This window comes from Ovis aries, chromosome 10 (assembly GCF_016772045.2).
Source record: "Ovis aries strain OAR_USU_Benz2616 breed Rambouillet chromosome 10, ARS-UI_Ramb_v3.0, whole genome shotgun sequence".
In the NCBI taxonomy this organism is placed as follows: domain Eukaryota; kingdom Metazoa; phylum Chordata; class Mammalia; order Artiodactyla; family Bovidae; genus Ovis; species Ovis aries.
Window position 1 is genome coordinate 11,381,431 of NC_056063.1, and position 14,599 is coordinate 11,396,029.

The 14,599-nt window shown below is 46.0% G+C and overlaps 1 pseudogene; it reads right to left on the reverse strand.

The window, feature by feature from the left end:
• Positions 1-1,831: 1,831 nt before the first annotated feature.
• On the reverse strand, positions 1,832-4,029 carry LOC106991361 (nuclear cap-binding protein subunit 2-like; annotated as a pseudogene).
• Positions 4,030-14,599: the final 10,570 nt, after the last annotated feature.

A 14,599-nucleotide genomic window follows, 5' to 3' on the forward strand; every position in this document is an offset into this window, starting at 1 on the left:
AAGCTACTGTCTGCATGTCTGAACATTCAACTCCTACTCTGAGGTCTGCTATTGACTGGCTAAAATATCTTGGGTTTTTCACTTTACTTTCATGGGCCTCCATTACTTCATCTATAAAATGATTTCACAAAAGGTGTCAAAAACTCTTGCCAGCTCAGCCATTCTTTGACTCAACACATTGTGATTCTAGGCACCTTGCACACATGTTACTGCTCATAAACCCTAAAATGGCCACATGTCCTTTACAGATAATTGCATTTCCCAGCTAAGAGCCAAGAGGCTCTTCATTTGACTACTGACTTAAAAAAAAAAAAAAAAAAAGATGCAAAAGGGCTGAAAGGATTAGGGCTCAGGCTAAGGAACATGCATTGCCTCACATGTTCCAAAAAGAGCCACCACCTACCCAGCACTTGCTGTGTGTCAGGCACACTGAAAACAATTTCTGTGGATTAAATTATTTGATCCACGAGATAACCTTATGAGATATCATCTGTTACTTATCCCCCTTTACCAGTAAAGAAGCCCAAAGCCTTCTCTGCTCCAATTCTGTATCATCTTTGTGTCTTTCAGATCATCTTCCCCTTACTGAGAAATAAGGAGTATATTTGTTCTTAGAATGTAATTCATAAACACATAAGCCATCACCATGTGGGTCTCCATCATGAAACGCAGCAAGATGCAAGAAAGAAAATAAAAGGCTCATTTAGCTAGTCCCATTTAATATTTCCTTCTCTGAGACAAACATTAAGTGTCTGTGTAATTATCCTGAACTCTCACTGGGAGAAGGGAAGAATTCAATGATTCAAAGTTTGCCACTTTTTTTTAGTTAATCTTAAAGGGAGAACACATAAAACAGTGGGAAAGACTTAAATTGGACTAAGTTCTTGGCAGCTAGAGGCTTTCAATGATGAGAGAAACCTTGACCTGCATCCAAGTCAGCCCCATCCGTAACCTTTTTGCTACCTGGCTCACCAGTATCCAAGCCAAAGAAAACTAGCAACACATTATACATCCTAATTAGAGCAAACATCTGCAAAAAATATCAACATACTAGGTTGGTGACATTGCCATAAAAAGCCACCCTCCGTATAGCATTCTTGGGTATATAATATGTATATGACTAGATTGGTGCAAATTTTGGAAGGCAAAATGACAAAACTAAACAGTTCTCAGCAAGGCCACTCCTGAATGTCTATCCTTAGAAAATATACCATAGAAATACATCAATAAAAGCAGAAAGAGGGCTTTCCGGGTTGTCCAGTGGTAACAGTTCATCTGGCAATACTGGGGACACAGGCTCAAGCCCTGGTCTGGGAAGATCCCACAGGCCTCGAGTCTACTGAGCCTGTGCTCCACAGCAAGAGAAGACACCGCAATGTGAAAGCTGCGTGCCACAACTAGAAAGTAGCCCCTGCTCGCTGCAACTAGAGAAAGGCCCCCACACAACAATGAAGACCCAGTGCAGCCAAAACCAAATTAATTAATTAAAAAAACAACAGGAAGAGTTATACATGTGAATGTCCATTGCAGCATTATCTACAATAGCAAAATTGTAACACAAACACAATTTTTTCAATGTTTATCGAACAGCTATTTTGCGCCAGGCACTGTGCTGGACCCCAACACAGCGAACATGAGTCTCCTACAGTATTGTGCTGAATAAGAGGCTGTTTTTCTTTCTTTTGGATCCTGTTCTTAATCATTTTTAATAGGAAAACCAAGAAGGGGCTTCCGGCTCAGTAGAGACATTGATTAAAGCTTGGTAAAAAATGGGCAGACGTACAGATCTTGGGTAACACAGGTCAAAGTCAACAGACCAGAGTGCAAGTTTTTATGATGGAATTCTCACCACCCACTGGTTTGGGGCCGGGTTTTCATAGCCACCCCGCCCAGCGTCATAGTCCTAAGGATACTCACCTCGTTCCTGGCTCCCGGAACTCCCACGGTCAAACTGCCTGCCCTTGTTAAAGCCTGCATCCCAGTCTGCGAGAATGATCGATCAACCAGGTAAGTTCCATTAATGTACCGCGTGGTATTTTCTGCATCTGCTCTTGAATCGTATCCCACAAAGCAGAACACACACGCTGTCTTCTTCATTTTATCCAGGCCCAAGATGATTTTCTTTATGTCACCACTTTTGCTGAAGAGCTCGTAGGTTTGTTCTTCAGCTGTATGAAAGGAAAGATCTCCTACATACAAGGCGCAGTTTTTCTTCAGTAATTTCCCCTGTTCTTCACTGTCACCCCAGAAGGACTGGTCTCGGTACTGGCTCAGGTCGACATAGAAGTTGCTGGGCAGTGCCTTCAGGAGGCCACCTGACTTCAGTGCAGACAGGTGGCCAAGGGCACCATTCGGAGAATGAGGCTGTTTCGTTTTTTGTCTGTTTATTTTGAGAAGTCTGTATTCACTTCTTTCTGGTTCTCCGGTGTATTACAGGGTTGGGAGGTTGGGAACTCCATGGCATATGGGCTCCTGGATGCAATGTGAATTCTGCCAACAATGTGTGTTTGTATGAGATTTGGGAGGCAGAAAGAAGGCGAGAGGACCTAGTCTTCTTTCTCCAGAATGGACACATGAGTTTTGTCAGATGTGAGTTTTTGCAGAAACCAGTGAAGCTCTTAGCAACCACCTACCTGGGTGTTGTGGGGCAGCTGGGACTGTTAGCATTTTCTCGCAGCTTTCTGATCTTTGCTCTAAGCAGTAACCCCTGATTCTCTGAAAGTCGGCAGTAAATCTGAAAACCAAGAAAACCCATCCCCCACATCCACTTCCCTGCTGTTGATTTTTATTCCTCCAGTCTTAGCTTTGTAAGCTCCTAATTCCCTGTGTTAAATCCCTCTCTGACTCAAATACCTAGAGTGAAATATATTTTCCTTAATCCTTAACTTATTGCAGTGAAGCAACAATCTAGAACAGCTCTGCCCAGTAGGAAACTAATGTAAGTCACACATGGGAGACACGTGTAATTTGAATTTTTCCAGCAGACATATTTAAAAAAGTAAAAAGAAACAGGTGAAGTTAATTCAACAATATATTTTAGTTAACCCAATATATCCAAAATATTATCATCTCAATGTGTAGTCAATATGAAAATATGAATTAGATCATTTCCTTTTTGTACTGTCTTCAGTATACAGTGCATATTTTATCTGTAAAGCACTCTCCAGACCAGCCACATTTCAAGCACTTAATAGCTACACGTGACTAGTGGCTCACCTACTTTCTAACATAGATCTATATAAGGTGTGCATGCGTGCTAAGTTGCTTCAGTCATGTCTGACTCTTTCTGACCCTATGGACTGTAGCTTGCCAAGCTCCTCTATCCATGGGGTTCTCCAGGCCAGAATACTGGAGTGGATTGCCATGCTCTCCTCCAGGGAATCTTCCCGACGGAGGGATTGAACCCATATCAATTACCTCTCCTTCCTTGACAGGCAGGTTCCTTACCACTAGCACCATCTAGGAAGCCCTCTGGCTCAGTCTGCCTGAAATCCAGGAGACCTGGGTTTGATTCCTGAGCGGGGAAGATCCCCTGGAGAAGGAAATGGCAACCCACTCCAGTATTCTTGCCTGGACAATCCCATGGATGGAGGAGCCTGGTAGGCTACAGTCCACAGGTCGCAAAGAGTCGGACAAAACTGAGCGACTTCACCATAAAGATAATAGAGTAAAAATGATAGCAGATTATTGTACTGCTATTTGAACTTTGGGACTTAGTAGGGGACTGTGTTTCTGCTAGGTTTGGCTTCATCTCCCTACCCAGTCCATCAGGTGTGTGTCAAATAAGATCTGGTTCTCACCCAAGTTGAGTTGAAGGCAGCCTTTTGGGTGGGGAAGGATGGGAGTGCTGTAAATGCCCCCAAACTGCATGGGAAGTGGCATTGCACAAGAAGGAGCCAGGACCTGGGTCCGAGACGGGTTTGCCTTGGTCTGGGGTGAGCTCAGTGTCCGGGTGGGAACGGGGCAGTTCCTGAGCTGGGTGGCTCTGCGCTGAGACAGCAGACGCACCGGTGTGAGGGCCTCCATCATGCCCGCTGGGAACAGGTGGTGCGATGAGAGTCAGCAAGACTTGTGCTGAGAGGTGCTGAGCCGGCCACATCCGCCCAGAGCAAGAGCCTTATTTAGAGGCAAGTCCAACTGCATGAGCAAGAGAACTCAGCTGTGGAGGCCTCTCTTGCCAACAGTGAATCTGAATCAGAAAAAGGAAAAAAAAAAAAAAAAGATGTGGGATGGATCCTGGAAAGAGCCACAGTTCCCAAGGTCAGGGGCAGCCAGGGTGGATGCATGTAGACGCTGGACTCCAAGAACAGGAGAACTGAAATACTGCCCGCCAGGCCAGTAAACAAAGGAGGTTGCAGCCATCAAGCTGTTACATTACAGCCTCCCTGATGGTGAGCCCTGAGGGAACTCAGGACGAGACCAGCGGGCTGCCCACTGCCAAGCCCATCCAGCAGCCAGCCGCTGCAGCCTCCCCTGACAGTGAGCCCTGAGGACACGCAGGGTACTGGCCCCAGACAGCTGAGGTGCGTGCCAAAGGAATGGCTTCAGCCGGCCCAGACTCTCGGGTCTTCCCATATTCACAGAAAAGAGCTCAATTCCTTAACTTGAGAGATCTGGTTTTCTTTAATTAAAAGTGATCTTTTGATCTTCTGACCGCTTGGTGTTTTTGCAAAAAGGCCTATATATCCCGGCTTCCCGTCACCACCCCCCTCCCGCCCCCTTCCTCTTGGAAGAGATTCTCAGTGTTATCTGAGATGCCACATCCCAGGCCTGAGTCCTCAGATCTGTCCACCAAATAAAACATAACTCTCAACTTTCAGGCTGTGCTTTTTTTTTTTTCAGTCAATAAACAGAGGAAGAGCAACTGCTGATCCAGCTACTAGAAACGATTAGAAACCAAGGCAAGTGTGGATGGATCTGGGTATGTATGTGTATGGCCTCCCCGAGACTCGATCAGGCAAGGCGTGTGGCCGGAGGTACCTGTTTCTGCCGTCTGCCTTTGTGTTGTTTCAGCCTCAAAGACCTACGCACAGCTTCTAACACATAATAATAACGATGGGGAGCTTATTTCTTACTGCAATCCAGACACTGTGGCAAAACTGCACCCACAATCCCAGCTGGTCTTCGGTGAAGCCCTGTGAGGAAAGTGCAACTATAATCCCCATTTTAGAGGTAAGAAGACAGAGGACTCAGAACCTTTTGTTGTTGTTCACTCGCTTAGTCCTGTCCGACTCTTGGCAACCCCATGGACTGCCCAGCCTTAGGGTCTTCTCAGAACCTTACTTGAGGGCATCTATTTAGTGAAAACGTTAAGCTGCAGTCCAAGCGCAAAACCCTGACTCGGGGAGCCTGGGCCTGCTTGCTATGCCAGCGCCCCCTTTTGGTAGCAAATACACTAATCCCTCTGCCACAGTGCTTCAGAGACTTAAACTGGAAAAGGACAGATGTGAAAAGCAGGGAGGTAAACTGCCAGAGTCCCATGTCGCAAAATCCACAAAGACTGTGTTCAGCTTGGACCTGGGCAGGGGACAGCGAGCAGCGACAGGAACGACACTGTCCACCGGGACCGCGGCACACCCCGCCCCCAACGTTCCAGAAACGACTGCCTGCAACCACAGCGACCTGGGCTGGGGGTGGGGATTGCAGGCACCGCAGGCCTCCTGAGAAAAAGGAATCCTTCTCAGGTAGGAGAAGGCGCCGTTGCTATGGCGACCACAAAACCTTGGCCCAATCCTAGGGCAGTAGCCAGAGTTTTCAGAAAAATAAAATGAAATTGAAAAGAATCAGCCTCTCTCGGCCATGGCAGCCGTCCACAAAGACACAGTGTCTCCGTCGGGCCCCAAGTCTAAACAGATGAACCTCAGAGGCCCGGAGGTCGATGAACCTTGCGCAGGGTTGAAGCATCCTTTCATACCGGGCAGTCCCAAGGCCGGGGCTCAGCACAGCTCTGCCAGGCGGCTGCCAGGGTAAACAGAGCGCACCTCTCCGAGCGGCCCACATTCCAGCCGCGGGCCTCCCGCAACAGCCAGCAGCCAGCTCCTCACAATGCTGGCTTTTTCCCTACGCGTCAACCCGCATTTCCCCCACCCGGCAAAGCCTCGAAGCCCCGGGTGACCCCCTCCTCAGCCCTCCCTGAAGCTCAACGCCTGCACTTTTCAACAGTTTGAAGCTCAACGCCTGCACTTTTCAACAGAAAAGTGTCAGTCGCTTAGTCGTATCCGACTCTGCAACCCCAAGGACTGTAGCCCCCCTGGCTTCTCTGCCCATGGGATTTCCCAGGCCAGAATACTGGAGTGGGAAGCCTATCCCACCTCCAGGGGATCTTCCTGACCCAGGAATCGAACCGGGCTCTGCCGCATTACAGACAGATTCTTTACCGTCTGAGCCACCAGGGAAGCCGGTTGTAATTCCTCTCAAGCAATGGTTCCCCGATTAAGGCCCACACGCGGAGTCCTGGGGCCACCGCCCTGTCCCCGAGGTCACCTGCTCATCGCCAGGCACAGGCAGCACTGTGCCCACACGGGGAGGGGACTCTCAAGACCCGGACCCACACTGGAGAAACTCTCCACCGCCATCATGCTGCTCCAGGGCACGGCCACCTCCCAGAAACTGCATAAACCCTGCCCTGCGCTAACATCCTTTCTCCCTGCAGTGAGGTGCTAGCACAGAGTACTCAATGCCTAGACTGAAAAAAAAAGACAAAAACAATGAAAACCTACCCAAATCCTAAAGGTTCCTGTATCTCAGAGGAGTCCAAAGGACTGACGGATGCCATCTAGTTAGAACCTGTTGATGATAGGTTTCATTATCCTTTACTTTTACATTATCTTACATTTTTTTTTAATATTTATATTAATTATTTGGCTGCACCAGGTCCCAGCTGCAGCCTGCCGATCTTCTAGTTGCATGTGGGATCTAATTCTCTGACCAGATATCAAACCCCAGACCTCCTGCATTGGGAGCTCAGAGTCCCAGCCACTGGGCCACCAGAGGAGTCCCTTTATATTTATAGTTTGTTTCATGCAGAAATTATGGAAGCATTAAGCAGAATTTTTAATAGGTGAAAGAAAACTGTGTATCCCCCAATGGGTTAAATTACTTTCGTTTGTCTGCATTCCACTGTTGTTGCCTTTTTATCTTTCCAGAGAACTTAGACTATTATATCCTGGCTGAAGTTTAATTAAGCTCATCAGAAGAGAAGAATCAGCATGATTACCCCCATTCCATAAAAGAAGCCCCGGTGACATAACCAAGGTCAGAGGCCCAGCTGTTCTCTCAAGATCGGGACCAGAGCACAATCTAGGTGAGTCTAGGTTTCTATCCAGCTTTCCAGAATACCCTTTGTATCAGCAGGGCTCCTGTCCTGAGCTGAACCGAGGCCTGAGAGGATTAGGGAGACAGGTTTCCTTTCATAAATGGGAACAGTGATTGCTGATGAAAGGGGAACCGGGTAGCTGGATCCTGGGGTGAGGGGGAGACTTTCTTTTCACTGCCTGTGAATTGTGTACCATATGTACGAACCAACTCTTCAGAAAATAACTAACTTTTAATTTTAAATGTTAGCTTAAATGTAATTTAAAATTTAAATTAAGTTTAAAACTTCCTTTTATAAATCAATTTTATTCTGCCCCCAAACTAATGGAGTTGAAACATACATTGTGAATACTGTGGTTAGAGCCGTGCCTGGGAGGGCCCACAGTCAGGTTCAAAGGGAACAGACTGGGGCAGGAGATCCTGGACCCAGAGTGACCCCTCTACATCCGAAAAGGTGCATACTTCAGTGAAAATTAAATAGCCAGGTCTCGATTATCTGTGTTAGCATAGAAAAGTCCTGGCATTGGTAGTTTAAATGTTGTTGCTCAGTCGCCCAGTCTCTTTGTGACCCCATGAATTGCAGCACCCCAGGCTTCCTTGTCCTTCACCATCTCCCAGAGTCTGTTCAAACTCACGTCTATTGAGACAGTGATGCCATCCAACCATCTCATCCTCTGTCGTCCCCTTCTCCTCCTGCCCTCAATCTTTCCGACCATCAGGGTCTTTTCAAATGAGTCAGCTCTTCCCATCAGGTGACCAGAGTATTAAAACTTCAGCTTCAGCATCAGTCCTTCCAATGAATGCAAATTAAAAGTTATATTTAATTTATGTTCCGCATTGAGTGTCTCTGCATACCTTAGAATATGGATCTCTTTCATGCCTTGAACTTAAAATGCTGCAAACTGAAAAAAAAAAAAAAAAAACGAAAAAAAACACCCAAACACTGAAATACTGGGACACTGTCCGTATTTTCCCTTCGTATTCATCAAAATGATCTTGGCTGCAGGAAACAAAACTCCTGACAGAAGCTGACTTAGACAATGGGGAAATTTACTATCTCACGAAACAGAGAGAACGCAGGTTTGCTGAAGTAGCAGCTCCGCAGCATCCTCAAGGCCCGGCCCTCTGCTCAGCTGTCCTCGGGCCGCCTCCTCCTCAGGCTTTGGCAGGACTTCCCGGCATCTTCTCCAGACACGACAGGCTCAAGGGGAAAAAGGGAAGCAGTCTTTCTGTAGAACAAGGAAAAAGCCCATCTTTCCAGAGGACAGGGAAGCCTTTCCCAGAATGTTCCCGCCCCACATGACCCCAGATGTCCCCGCAGGCCTCGTTTCCCCTGCGCCAGAGCCAATCACTAGTGGGGGGATGGGGTCACTGTGATGGGTTTAGACTAATCAAAGGGAGGAGAATGGATGCTGGCCTGTAAAACAGCGTCCGCTGCCTACACAGTCATTCCCCCAAGAAGCCCCTTCCTACAGCCACGTCAGGAGAGGCGTCACAGGGGAACAGGCTGAGGTTTTTGAGTAACACTAAGTATCAGTTTGGGCTTCCCTGGTGGCCCAGACGGTAAAGTGTCTGCCTGCAGTGCAGGAGACCAGGGTTCGATTCCTGGGTAGGGAAGATCCCCTGGAGAAGGAAATGGCAATCCACTCCAGCACTCTTGCCTGGAAAATCCCATGGACGGAGGAGCCTGATAGGCTACAGTCCATGGGGTGGCAAAGAGTCGGACACGACTGAGCGACTTCACTTCAAGTATCAGTTTAGATCAAGATGCCTCCCTCCCACGTCCTTCTGAGATGGGTTGGGACCTGGGACCCTTTGCTGCAGTGCCTGTACCTGGACAAACATCCCCTCAAGCAACAAAGTACAAAACAACTGTAAGAGACTAAAAAATAACCTCGAACTTCCCTGGTAGTAGAGTGATAAGAATCTGCCTGCCAATGCAGGGGACATGGGTTTGATCTCTGGTCTGGGAAGATCCCACACGCCCTGGGGCAAGCAAGCCCGTGGGCCACAGCTGCTGAGCCTGTGTTCAAGTCCTTTCTACCTGTGTGATCGATGTGATAGGTAGGTTTGGTCGCTCAGTCTTATCCAACTCTAGTGATCCCATGGACTGTAGCCCACCAGGCTCCTCTGTCCATGGGATTCTCCAGGCAAGAATACTGGAGTGGGTTGCCATGTCCTTCTCCAGGGGATCTTCCAGGACTGAACCCGGGTCTCCTGCATTGCAGGCAGACTATACCGGCTGAGCCACCGGGGAAATCCGTAAAAAGAAAGACAAAGCTCACATCACTAAAAAAAAAAAAGCAGCTTAGGTGGAAAAAGTGGAAGTTTAGTAAGCCATTAAAAGCAAGATTCACCAGGAGGGAACACAGAAAGCCGCCAGCCCGTGTTCAAGGTGAATGTGTCTATTAAGATGGGTACCATGTTCATTATTGTCATTTCCCAGAAATCTACCTGAGCCAAAGGTATCTTTCAAGGCTACTGAAATGTGTCAGATGAAGTGTGTAGGATCCAGGTATCAGAAAAGCGCCTCATTGACTCAAAGGTTCATTGTGCTGAGGTCTCGCCCTTAGCAACTGCACCCTCCCTAGCAGCTCAGAAGTGGACGCTTAGGGAGTGCTCTCATTAAAGGCATACAGCCCCTGGGAGAGGGGATGGATTGATGGCTGGCTGAGATAACAACCACTTCTGCCACACAGAGCCCCAGTTAGAGGTTAAGAAGAGAATTGCCTACAAGCAATTTACAAGGAGCAGCTAGGAAATAAAACACAGTGTCAGATGGGCCTTTGAAAACCAATGTGGGAATCTGTTCCTTTTTTTTTTTTTTTTTTTCTGGAAAGAAACAGAAGGTACAGCCACTGGCTACATTTATTTTTGGAGCAGGGAGAAGGGGAAAGAAAGGGAATATATAGAAAAAGATGTAGAATATGGATTGATCTGATTCAATCCTGGAGAAAAACATCCATCTCCATGTGTCAGGGTTAAGGGTCACATACTCGTGAACTTGCTATCAGAAATGCATGGCTTAGTCTTATTTTTTAATAGCAGAAAAAGCAAGAATGCTGGCATGGGGTCATTCCAGAATCAAAAATGGAAACATACGAATGCCTGATTCATCTTCCACCTTACACAGCCACACTGTGTTCCAGAGCAGTATTCCTCAAGATTTACTGTATAAATCCCCCAGGGACCTTGTTCACATACAGATTCCAACTCAGATGTGGAGCAAGACCCAGGATTTTGCCTTTGTAGCTGTTCCCAGGGAATTCCCTAGCAGTCCAATTGTTGGACTCTGCGCTCTCACTGCCTCGGGCCTGGGCTCGGTCCCTGGTCAGGGAGCTAAGATCCCACAAGCCAGACTGTGTGGCCAGAAAGAAACCAGGTTCCCCGGGGATGCCGATGCTGCCAGCCCAGGACCACATTTTGAGCTCACTGTGATTGAGCATAGGGTTTATTGAATTAAGAGTAGGTGTGATTTTAAGATGCCTAAAGGTTAAAACAGAGAGGAACCTTTAAGAAAGTCAGATAAGTCAAGTTACTACCCAGTGTATGTAAATAACTCCTACAACTCAACAGCAGTAACAACAAAAATTTTTAAATGGGCAAAACTTGAACAGTTATCACTAATCATTAGGAAAATGCAATGAGACACCACTTCATATATGTTAGAGGGGATGTTATTTCTAAAAAAACAGAAAATAACAAATACTGGGAAGGATGTGGAGAAACTGGAACTCGTGCACTTTGCTGTCAGGAATTTAAAATGGTATGGCTTCTATGAAGAACATTCTGTAGTTTCTCAAAAAAATTAAACATAGAGGATTTGGGGGAAATGGAGACACAAGAGGCACTTGATATGAAGAAATAACTCATTGGAAAAGACCCTGATGCTGGAAAAGATTGGGAGCAGGAGGAGACGGTGTCAGAGGATGAGATGGTTGGATGGCATCACTGACTCAATGGACATGAGTTTAAACAAACTCCGGGAGAGAGTGAAGAACAAGAAAGCCTGGCGTGCTGCAGTCCATGGGGTCACAGAGTGGGGCATGACTTAGCCACTGAATGATGACAAAGAGGCATCAGGAGAAAATAATCTGAAAAAGAACATACAGATTCTTTTTTAGATTCTTTTATATAGATTGATAGATATATCCGAATCTTCTTGCTGTACACTTAAAACTAACACAACATTGTAAATTGACTATATTTCAATTTTTTAAAAAATCAAGTTAAAAAAAAAGAAGCACCAGGAATATTTCTCTTCACCTAGACAACAACTGCGCTGGCAGAATCTATCTGATACAACTATTTTGGAACTCTGGAGTCTATCGAAGGCTTGCAAATTCTGGGGGCAGACTTGGGTGGTAAATTGCAGTTAATTGCAGTCAATTTCAGTTTTCAGCAGCAGCAGCAGCTACCTATCCGCCAGCTCCAGCCATTAGGCAGGCAGCTGTGCGTGTGTTCCTGGCGCAGCTTGGACACAACTTCCTAGAGCCAGGGTGGGCAAAAAGGAGCCTGGCCTCCAAATATCAGTGCTCTGTGCGTGGGTCACCGACTGCTGCTTCTGATCACAGAGGTGCAGGCAAGAGACAGGCAGCCCTAGCTGTACCTCCCTACCCCCACTGTTGCAAGCCCCTCCCTCTCCAGCGAAAGTAACCAGGGAACTTAAAGGGCCAAGGCTCTTTCCCCCACGACCTTCATTTCTCTCTTTTCTCATGTTTGGGAGCCAGCCATTAAAGAGTAGGATGTTCAACAACAACTGCATATATGAGGAAAATTAGAAGGTAAACGCCACATACCCAGTAAAAGGCTCAGAAAAGACCTAAGAAGGTTTTTAGTTTTCACCTCAGGCTGATTCTCCCCACAGAGACAACTTGCAATAATAAAAAGCAATAACAAAGCCTGGAGAAGGGGGAGGATTTGACTTCTAGAATTACCTCATTATTAAATTCAAATGTCCAATTTTAAAAAAAAACCACAATGCATGCAAAGAAACACAAATCCGTGGTCCATTCAAAGAGGTAAAAAAATCAACAGAAATTGTTCCTGAGATAGACCTGATAACTAATTAACTAAAGAAAGATGTTAAAACAATTATCTTAAAAATGCTCAAACGAAGTCAAGAAAATGATGTAAGAATAAAATGGAAATATCAAAAAAACAAATAATAAACCTAAAAAGAAACTGAAAAGAAATCCCAAAGCTGAATAATACAATAATTGAAAAATTCACTTGGGGGCTTATCTGGTTGCTGAGACAGTGGACAATCTGCCTACAATGCAGGAGACCTGGGTTTGATCCCCGGGTTGGGAAGATCCCCTGGAGAAGGGAAAGGCTATCTGGAAATGGCTATTCTTGCCTGGAGAATTCCATGGACAGAGGAAGCTGAAGGGCCACAGTCCATGGGGTCATAAAGAGTTGGACATGACTCTCTTTCACTCACTCAGAAGTAATTCAAAGGTGGGTTTAAACAGGCAGAAAAAGGAAGCAGCGGATGTGAAGCTGAAGAATATAAAAAGTGAACAGAGCCTAAGGAACCTGTGGAATGCCAGCAACCAGATCAATATACACATTGAGTTCCAGAAGGAAGAAACGAGAAAAATATGTGAAGAAATAATGACTGAAAACTGCCCAAATCTGATGAAAGACAGTACGTACTTACAGTGGAGCGTTGCTCAGCTTTTCAAAGCTAGGCAGTTCTGCAATATGCTACGACATGGATAAGCCATCAGAACATTCCACTCAGTGAAATACACCAGTCACAAAAAGACATAAACTGCATAGTTCCAATTGTATGAGGCACACAGAGTAGTCAGAGGCGCAGGCAGAAAGTACGGTGATAGTTGCCAGGGGCTAGAGCAGAGGGCGATAGGAGTTAGAGGTCAGTGGGCATAGAACTTCACTTTGGGAAGATGGTAGAGTTCTGGAGATGGATGATAATGATAGCTGTACAACGATGTGAATATACTTAATGCAGCTGGAACTAAAAATTGTTAAAAAGGTGAGTTTTCTGTTCTTTAAATTTTACCACGGGGGAAAAAAAGAAGGTTAGCCAATTTAATCCCCCAGTTTCATGTGTGAAGAAGGTAAGACAAAAGATTATTTTGAATGACAAAGAAGATGGCTTAGATCAATTCATAGGCATAGCTGGCTGGTGATGGAACCCTGAGACCTAATTCCCAAGTCCAAGGTCTGACTTCAGAATTCTGATGCTATGCTGGTCTCGAATGGTGCACAGACACAAGCTTGAGTAGTGAAGAGAGAAAAGTAAGTCTTGAGTCCAGCTATAATTCTGCCATTGTTGACTGTGACACATTAGATGAACCCGTGACTTTCCTGGGAGAGTCCTCTTCTCGGTAAAATATAGACACTGATGACATGCTCATCAGCAAAGTGAAGAGAATATCTCCCAAAATATTTTGCTGAAGATACTGGTCTCAAGAGATATCTGTGAGCAGGGGCAGGGAATATGGTTTTGTAGTCAATATTTGGGAAATTCTGCAGACTGAATCTCTCTTGGATAGTCACAAAGTACATTAGCATGTTAAAGACTCTGGAAAGTTCTGTAGTAAAGAAATCTGTTCGTTTTTTTCTTTAATCAGCAATTTTACTTGGGACTCCCAAAGCAGATGATGAGACAAAGATTTGAGTACAAGCAGTTGATTTGGGAAGAGAAGGGAAAAAAGGTAAGGAGATTGAGAAGCAAATAGGGAAGGGAAGGCATCCTTGAAGGAGGCATTATTAAGCCAGCTGCCACTGGGGGCAACTGGACCTGAGGCCCACTGGGACTCCCCTGGTGGTTCAGTGGTTAGGACTCTGTACTTCCACTGCAGAGGGCCTGGGTTCAATCCTAGTCAGGAAACTAAGATCCCACATGCCACATACTGTAGCAAAAAAAAAAAAAGAAAAGAAAGAAAGAAACTTAGGTGATGCCTGTTCATAGCTAAATTATCATCTAGTCCTAAACACTGACCCTCCTCTTACGTGCTACAGAAGGCTGACCTCCTTCAAGGGCCCGTGGAGCAACAGACTCCATCCAGGCTTGGCAGGTGGGAAGTCTCAGAAACAGGCCCCGAGCTCCCATCACTTCATCCCTGGGATGTGTGGGTATCTGTTTCTCAGGCTTTCCTCCCAGAGGTGACCCAAGGAAATAAGCCATCTCATCTTTTACCACATTCATCCTTTGAAATGGAGAGGATTCATCTAGGTTCTCAAGCTTGCAGATTTGATTTTTTTTTTTTCCAGTTCTATGTGGACCACCTGAACTATTTGCTTGTGTTGACAG